The sequence below is a fragment of the Bubalus bubalis genome, chromosome 2 (genome assembly GCF_019923935.1).
Source record: "Bubalus bubalis isolate 160015118507 breed Murrah chromosome 2, NDDB_SH_1, whole genome shotgun sequence".
Taxonomy (NCBI): Eukaryota; Metazoa; Chordata; class Mammalia; order Artiodactyla; family Bovidae; genus Bubalus; species Bubalus bubalis.
In genome coordinates, this window is record NC_059158.1 from 23,556,241 (window position 1) to 23,562,240 (window position 6,000).

Genomic DNA, 6,000 nt, shown 5'->3' on the forward strand with positions numbered 1-6,000 from the left:
TAGTTTTACAGCCTGGATCTGTCAGTGCTTCTGTTCCTATTCCAGTGTTTTATCCTGAGTCTTATGACTGCTTGCTTATCTTTTCCTTTGGCACTTTATTTGTTTCTTAAACAGGTTCCACTGTGCCCTGCCTGATCTCCAGCTTCTCACAACAACTGCTCTTCTCTGGTCTCTCGTTTTCTATGTACTGCATTCCTACCCTTGACCCCTCTTGCTGCCAAATGCCTATGGGGTCTTCTGCTATTGTTGGCACCTTCTTCTCTTCATTCCACCCTTAACTGTTCATTTGATATAGCCACATGGAGCTCTTTGCTGACGGCTCAGCAGAAAGGGATTTGGTGGACTGATGGGCACTGAAGCCAGAATGCAGGGAGCCGGTACAGACTTTCTAAGAGACTTAACTATGAAAGAGTGCAAATAAAGAGCATAGTAGTTTATGTATTCTTTTTTTACATTTTTAATTAAAAAAATTTTTGGTGGTGCCACTCAGCTTTGGGGATTTTAGTTCCCTGACCAGGACCTCAGCAGTGACAGCACCAAGTCTTAACTACTGAAATGCCAGGGAATTCCTGCACATTGAAGCTTATTTAGATGGAAGAGATTTGAGTACAGTCCGTGGGGTCACAAAGAGTCAGGCACGACTGAGCAACTAACACTTACTTACTTACCTACAGGTCAAAAGGATGGTCCAGCAGTGAATATCTTCATGGTAAACAATTACCAACAGCTATGCATCAGGTTACTTTTCTATCCCACTCAACTCAAAGGGTTTATCATTACCCTACTGATTTGGATTTCTAAGTCTTTTGTCTCTTCCATACTGATGATCCACATTTTTGCAAGGTATATAATCAAACTGTGACATGAGGATGGAAGACCAGAGAACAACAGGACAAAAAAGTCTGCTTGAGGCAAATCAGGTGGGTAGGAATAAGAGGTTGGCAGGTGTCCTGGTCATGTTCCAAAAGGAGCAAGGGGAGGGCTAGTTCCTGAACCCAACTGAAGCAACTTCAGTCACCTCATTTCCACACAGACGTTGCCTACAGTCATTTTTTAATCTCTTTGTGGGATTAAGGAGCATCTCAAATATAAAGGAAACTAAACTGATACTAATGTAAGCGATCTATTATACCTGCAAATATTGTTATAGACAAAAAATGGACTGTGGGACTGAGGTCTAACACAGGAGTTATATTTATCTAGCACCACGCTGTACAACATGGTGGTCACTTGCCACATGTAGCAATTTTAAATCAATGCAAATGAAATAAAATGAAAAATGCAGTCCCTCAGTTGCACTAGCTACATTTCAAATGCTCAGTAGCCACATGTGGGAAACTGCTACTGTTTTGAAGAGCAAAGCTATAGAAGAGTTACATCACCACAGAAAGGTCTATTGGACAGTGCTGATCTAGCAATAACTGCGGTAAAAGGGTGTCCTGCTGATACAAAAGGGTGGGCATCAGGACGATCACAACTTAAGTGTAATATTCCTTAAGCCATCCAGTTTCCCTTTTTCGGCTTCTCTACTCACCAATTCTAAACCCCAAATTTACCAACTTTTGGAAGGACCTCTATTTGAGAGAAGGTGAGTTGGGTTACCTCTGAGTGAATCCAAACATTGGGAAGGTCTTGTTTAAGTGGGTGATAGAAACTGACAAAATATGGAGCTGGCAGAAATATGAGAGGTTACTACACTTTATACTCTGACCTTCTTCCTCACTCTGCTCACCTAGGTCAGATGTCCCTCCTCTGTACACACCTAGACATACCTCTGTCATAACCCTATTTGATTATCTGTTCATAGAGTGATCTATGCCATTAGCTGTAAACCGGCCAAGAGCAAGGATTTCTCTTAATTCATCTCAGTAACTAACAATGCCTGGCACATAGGAGGTTCTCAAAATTAAGTCTCTCATACAAATAAATTACATGGTATAAGTTAGACTTTTATGGCCTGGTTAGCAGTTCCCTGATAAAGATATGAATAGAAAACAAAGAAAACTGCATGGTGACCTACAGCAATCTCAAGATAACCTTTGAGGCTGAGGGTAGGAGGAATGGAAGAGGCAGATTAGAACAATTCCTTATTCACCATCTTTGCCCAACCCAGGTCTTTCCAAATGGAAAACCCAATATTTATGAAATAGCTAATATATGCTAATGGTTCACAAAAATGAAATCCTCTTATAAATGCTAGGAACTATTATTTTCCAACTTTACAGATTAGGAATGAACATCAAAAAGGATAAGCAACTTGAAAAAACACAAGGCAATGAAAAATAGCGAAGCTAGTTGTAAACTCCAGAACTATCTGACACTTCTGTATAAATGAGAAACGTCACTGAACCCTGCGAAAGAGAACTAGCATTAAAAAAAAGTGTGTGTGGGGGGGGGGGAGTTGCTCAATTTTCCTGGGTCTCTCTCATGTATATATGTTATTAAACTTTTGTTTGATTTTCTCCTGTTTAAAAAATAAAGGTTCATTTAAGAGACATGATCTAATCATGAAAGCACTAAATCTTTTATTTTTCCTATTTGACTTCTCAAAAAGGGTGGCATAGTTAAGAATCTTCTTTGAAGTGGCTTGATAATTGTGTTATTTTCTTCTCTATTCTGAGACTTTTCCATCAGAACATTCACTTTAACCCGACTGCTATTGCATGGCTGGAAAAGTGGATATGCAATAACACTTTCATACTCTTTTATCTCTTTCTTTATGCTTTTTATGCTCTCACACTTCCCACGAATAGGAGGCTGGCTCTGGTCTTTTCTCAAGATTCCTTCCTTGAGTTTTTGCTTTACAAGTTCTCTCCCTCGAATCATGCGTTCCTGGTGATCTTTAATCTGCATCTGTTCTCTCTCGTTTACCTGCTTTCTTCTCTGTGTGTTCTGGATGCCATGCTCTCCCAGCACAATTCTGGGAAATTTTATTTCACTAGAGTGTGGTGGTGGTGATCGTTTAAATGTTTTACTCTTAAACTCTCTGACCCGTCCACCTCGATGTATGTGCCTTTCTATGTGTTTCATTTCTCTCTCAGGGAGCAGATAATACTGTTTTTGTCTCTCTATGCTTTGGGTTGTTTTTCCCTCCAATCTCTTCTTGATTTCACTGCCTTTCTCTTGTTCTTTCACCGTTTCCATTATTCTTTTATTATAATAAGACTCCGCTTTGGCAAGCCAGTAGTCAAGGGAAAGCCCTTGCTCCCTACAGAGCATTTCATACTCCTCTTGATATTTTTGAATTATCAGTTGTTTTGCTTCTGATGTATGTACGCCACCTAGATTCTGTCAAGGTGAGGTGCAGAATTTTGTAATATGACCATCTTTTTACTTTGAACATACTTTAACAGGAGCCTATTCTCATTATTGACACCAAGAAAGTACCATGGTGGGGGTGGGGGTGGGGGAAGAAAGGACCATGGTCTTTCATTAACTTTGGAGTAACAGGGATTTTACTTCCATCACTCCTAGGTGGGCCTGCAAGCTCTCAAAGCTGGTGTTCTTACCACCAAAATCAATAACTAGTTGTTTTTTTTTTAAATAGTGTTGGTAGTTTTGAAAATAATACTTTGTTTGCAAGTAAAGATTTAGCTGGAAAATATTTGCCAGTGTGGACACATTACGGCAAAGTGTCACTTGGGTGGCAGTAGGATTTTAAACCTAACTTTCCTTCTTCTAGTCTTTTCAAATGGTATGATGTTAGGATGATTTATTTACCAATATTTTTTTCTCCAGTGGAGACTGTTGACCTGCAGCAATCCTAGGGTCTTTTGATACTTTAGCCCAGGCCAATCTGTAAGATAAAAAAGCAAAGGTAAAATAGAAGGTGGGAGATGTCAGAACAAATTTGCTCTCATATCAACTGAATCAAAAGAACCCAATTGTTTTGGCTAAGGCCAAAGGTATTTCCCTCAGAAAGAAAACACCTAGGAATAGGTAGGACTACAGCAGGGCCATTTTCTGATGAGAAACCATGACATTCCTATGGTGACAAGTAATGAATACTCTTAAAAATAAGGACATATAAATAAGAGCATACAGTCATCCCTCAGTATTTGTGGATCACCCTCCCCACCAATGTCCCTTGGTTCCAGGACCTGCTTCCTCCAGATACCAAAATCCATGTGCTAATCCCTTATATAAAATGATATCATATCTGCATATAACCTTGGCACATCCTCCCATATACCTTAAATTATCTCTCAATTACTTATAATACCTACTACAATGTAAATAGTTGTTAATGCAATGTAAATACTATGTAACAGTTGCCACTAAGTGGCAAGTTCAAGTTTGGCTTTTGGGAACTTTCCATAATTTTGTTTTCCCTATTTTCCATCCACAATTGAATCTGTGGATAGGGAAACCTCCGATATAGAGGGCCAACTGTAATCCTGTCATATAAACTTAAAAGCATACTTCTCCTGTGGACTCAACATGAACCATTCTGAATCTTGCACCAGGGACTGGGCGTGGGAAGAGACGGGCTCCTTGATGAAGCGTTGCCCAAGCACATTTACACCATACTGCTCAGTCCGGCTTCCTCCTTTGTCTTCTGGGATGAGTCTAGACTTCAGTGTTATCAGTTCATTCTCTTTGTGCAGTTTCTTGAGCCGGGCCCTCTCTGCCTCTATCACCACATACAGCATCTCTGTCCTATAATCTTTTGTTCTGAAATTCTATTCTTATTTGTTTGCTCTCTGCTTGCCTGCCTTATTCTGCCAGTCATTCTTCAACCTAAATCCATTGAGACTATTCCCTGTTGATCCACTAGGGATGAGAATCTGGGGTCACTCTGGGTTTATTTATAGGACAGGCTGATGGCAACACAAGTGAAGACTACCAACTTTTTGTGTGTCATCTCTGGTCTAATCTGAGTTTACTGTGAGGTCATATTTAAGCCACTAAGGATGCCTGGCATCTACTTTTTGTGTGTCATCTCTGGTCTAATCTGAGTTTACTGTGAGGTCATATTTAAGCCACTAAGGATGCCTGGCATCTCACCTCTGTGCCTTTATTTATACCATTTATGGTTTACACAGCATGGGCTTTGAAGCCTTATAGGGCTATGCCTGAATCCTAATTCCACCATTTCCCAGGTGTGTGACTCAGGGTAGGTAACTCAGTCTCTCTCTAAATCAGTTTCCTCATCTGTAAAATGGAACTATAAGACAAAAATTTGCCTCTTGGAGTTATAAAGAACAAATGACAATTAAAGATCCTGGCACAATGCTTTATATATGGTAAGTTCTCAATAAACAGCAGTTGTCCATCCTCCTCAGGTCAAGACTTGACCATAAAATCTTCCCAGTCTTCTCTATGTAACAGCAATTTTTGCCTCCCTATGAACATAATATTTTTTACTTCTACAACTCTTTTGAAAATCAATCCTGGTTTCCACTGTGATACCTGTATCCATATATCACTTTTAACATTTTGATGCTGAAATTCAGACTCATAGAGTAGGAGCTATAACTTTTTTATCTACAAATATAGACATCTATCTATCATATTAGAAAGGATCTGCTAGCAAATATTGGATCTCACTCACCTCTTGGGCATATTCTTACTTGCCTGACTACATATACTTGAGATTTTTAAAAATATGACCACCTTATTTTTATTTCTGTGTACACAGTACCTAGCACAGTATCTAACATTAGAGTCTGTAATCCCATGTTCTTAAAATTAATGATTTGTTAACTGGTGATTATCCTCACCACAGAATATGAGCATCGTCCTCTTACATTCTCCATAATACTGAATCTTTTTATTGAAACTTTTTTATAGTTTTTTATAAACTATTTAATTTCTCCATAATACTGAATCTTTTTATTGAAACTTTTTTATAGTTTTTTATAAACTATTTAATTTCTCCATAATACTGAATCTTTTTATTGAAACTTTTTTATAAATAGTTTTTTTATAACCTATTTAATAAATAGGTAAAGTCCTACTTATTAAATAGGACTTTACCTATTTTTTACCTACTTTTTA

The 6,000-nt window shown here is 38.5% G+C and overlaps 1 protein-coding gene across 1 annotated transcript in view; it reads right to left on the bottom strand.

Annotated features, from left to right (window-relative positions):
• Positions 1-3,743, bottom strand: part of ZFP57 (ZFP57 zinc finger protein) — a 33,443-nt gene extending 29,700 nt beyond the window's left edge. The window contains exon 1 of the mRNA XM_025266997.3: positions 3,721-3,743. The gene's annotated coding sequence lies outside the window, so the exon portion shown is untranslated. The remainder of the gene's footprint in view (positions 1-3,720) is intronic.
• Between the last annotated feature and the right edge of the window lie 2,257 nt (positions 3,744-6,000).